Genomic DNA, 2,801 nt, shown 5'->3' with positions numbered 1-2,801 from the left:
TCAACAAATAGTAAAGGAATCAGCAATCCAGAATCAGCAATCTGCAAACTAGCACTTGGTAAGCTAACAATCAAGGCCTTGGAAAAGATGCCATGACATGTCTATCATTAAGGAGCCTGGTAGCGCAGTGGACTAAAGCACTGTTATTAACATCAGCTGCCTGCAATTACTGCAAGTTCAAATCTCACCAGGCTCAAGGTTGACTTAGCCTTCCATCCTTTCTAAGGTAGGTAAAATGAGGACCCAGATTGTGGGGGCAATAAGCTGACTTTGTATAAAATATACAAAAGTATGAAGGCTATTGCTTAATGCATTGTAAGCTGCCCTGAGTCTTCGGAGAAGGGCGGCATATAAATCAAATTTAAAAAAAAGATCTTTATTGTTTTAATGATTTATTCTGGATTTTCTTCAATGTCTGAAAACTGCCTCAAGTGAGGCAGTGAGATTAGTGGCACACAAGTTTGACAACTAGCTTTCACAAATATCAGAAATACATAAGCAATGATTTTCTTTATGACACACTACGAAATTGAAAGCAAGACTTTGAAGAAGCAGAACAGAATGTTGGTGTTGCACAATGTGCTAAGAGGGCAAAAAATCATATTCATCCTTTAAAAATTATAGACACCAGCAAAGGAATCCTGGTGTGCCAATCAGCTGTTTGGCAATTAAGGCGTGGCAGCAGCACTGGAGCTGGCAGTGTCCATGAGACTTGCAGATGTTGTGGTACAGTCTTGTTTCTGTAATGAAAACAGCTGCCAAAATCTTATCTGTGGTGGATTCTTCCTGGTGGTGGTGAAGTCTGCTGGCAATGGATTATTTTTCAAGGAACACCAACTGGTCACACAAGGCTACTTGGTAGACCGGATGATGTAAGGCTCATTCCTGAGAATATTATGGATAGACAGGAAAGATAAAAGGAAAAAGAAATATACAACCAGCAGCCAAGTGAATGAACTGAATTACAGGGAGACCTTAAAGTACAAGCCAGGAAACTCATCCTGGAAAAGGTCCATCTGTGTTGATGCTAAGAATTGATTCTGGGTAAACGTGTAATCAATCGATGCCTTGCCCACACAGCCCCCTGAATAACCATGGAGTCTCTGACCTTCCACTTTCACAACCTTCCACTGGCTTTTTCCTTGCCTAATTCAACTCCTCATCCAAACTTCACAGATAAAGCCTTCAAGGGAATTAAAAACTTACAAAACAGAAATGTAAAATAGAGAGAGATGCAGTCCGTGGCAGCAAAACTTCAGCTGAACTTGAGCTAACCTCCTTTGCCTTCCAAAAATATACATCTGTATTTCAATCCAAATTAGCCTTCCGCCCACCCCACCCCACCAAAGCCAAAAAAAAAAGGGCCACACCCCCTTGCCTGCTTCCCCCAGTTTAGGTACCCATATTACTGTACCCATTTCTCGCTTCCTTTTGGCAAGATCTGGCACCAGAGGGCAGCAAAGGGAGTTTTTTTCCTTCCCTCCTTGCAGTTGGGCCGTTTTCCCTCTCGGTTGTGCTAAATGCTTCTGTAGCGATGTTTCCATTTGCAAAGGCGGCCTTCCCCTCCCCCCAGCGCAGTTCTCTGCCATTAACCCTCTGCAGTTTGCAGCCAGCTTCTTCCCCACCTCCCAGCTGACATGCAGCTTGGCGATGGGATAAATTGAAGGTCTCTGAAAGGAGGGGAGGGGAGTGCGTGCGTGTGTAAGGTGGGGGGGGGAGGCAGGGAGAGCTAGCAAACTAAACGTAGAGAGAAAAGCGGGGAGGGCGCTTTCAAAAGCTTTTTTTTTTCTTTTCGCTCCTGCGCTCGATTTCCAAATCCGCAGGAAGCGGGGCTGCTGCTGCTGCTGCTTCTCCTCCTCCCCGCTTTTTTTTTTTTCTTTTTTCGGGGGTGGGGAGGGGGAGGCTGTTTGCTTGCTTAACTCTTTTGGGGATGGAGGCGCGCGGGGAAAAGTTGCATCCCTTCGTTGGGAAGGGCGGTCCAGCCTCCTTTTGGGGGGTGGGGTCAGCAGGAAGGGCTCCTTCGCTTGGCTGATTTGGGGGTTCAGGTTTACTCTTTCCTCCCCCCCAGCCTCTTTTTTAATCTTGGGAACTGGGGGGGGAGTTCCCCCCCCCACGGCCCCCACCCCGGGGGGAGGGGCAGTTCTGTGATGAAGCCAAGCTCCCCGAGACTCCTTGTGGGGGGGGGGCGACGTGCCGCTCCACAAGCATTTTCCCGGGGGGGGGGTGTAGAGAGGGGGGGGTCTTTGTGCGCTCCTCTTTGGAGGATGGGAGATGAGTTCTCTTTGGGGCTGGATTTCTTTGAGGGGGGTGTCAACCGTGTCCCCTTCAAAATGGAGGGGGGGTCGGTTGTCTGCCCCCCTCCCCCCCACATATACTCCCAAAGCGACGCCCCCCCTCCCCCCGTAGGACAAGCACACGCTTGGTTACTCCGGAGCTCCGTCCTCGGCCCGGGGCTGAGTTTCACCTTCACCTGACGGACTACCCGCCCACTCCTCTCACAGGGCAGGACGTTCTCCCCGCCCCCGCGCCTGACGGCCCCACCCGCTCCTAAGCGGGAGTTTCCAGGAAGCGCCGAGCGGCGGTATCGCTCAGCCGCCTCTTCTTCTTCTTCTTCGCCAGAACCTTCCGCCGAGCCTGTGGCAACCACGTCAAAGAGTTCCCGAGACCCAACTCTTTTTTTTTTTAACTTCGCTCCCCTCCCGAGACTCCAGGCGAGGGGAAAAGCCCGCTTGGGAGTCCGGACTGGCTTTTGGCACCCCCTTCAAGACGGCCTTTTACTAGCGGGGAGGGTGTGTGTGTGT

The 2,801-nt window shown here is 50.3% G+C and overlaps 1 long non-coding RNA gene across 4 annotated transcripts; it reads right to left on the bottom strand.

The window, feature by feature from the left end:
• Positions 1 to 375: 375 nt before the first annotated feature.
• Positions 376 to 2,492, bottom strand: LOC117663503 (uncharacterized). 4 transcript variants are annotated; one of them, XR_009622508.2, is made up of 2 exons: positions 2,465 to 2,492; positions 376 to 1,183 (listed from the first exon to the last, which is right to left on the bottom strand). It is a non-coding gene; the product is annotated as an uncharacterized LOC117663503 (long non-coding RNA). The 4 variants fall into 4 exon arrangements; XR_009622510.2 differs by having other exon boundaries at positions 2,471 to 2,492; XR_004590724.3 differs by having other exon boundaries at positions 1,415 to 2,490.
• Between the last annotated feature and the right edge of the window lie 309 nt (positions 2,493 to 2,801).

The sequence above is a fragment of the Pantherophis guttatus genome, chromosome 10 (assembly GCF_059756535.1).
Source record: "Pantherophis guttatus breed Tessera chromosome 10, ASM5975653v1, whole genome shotgun sequence".
NCBI lineage: Eukaryota > Metazoa > Chordata > Lepidosauria > Squamata > Colubridae > Pantherophis > Pantherophis guttatus.
Note: the sequence above shows the minus strand (reverse complement) of the source record. Positions and strands in the feature narration are given on the sequence as shown.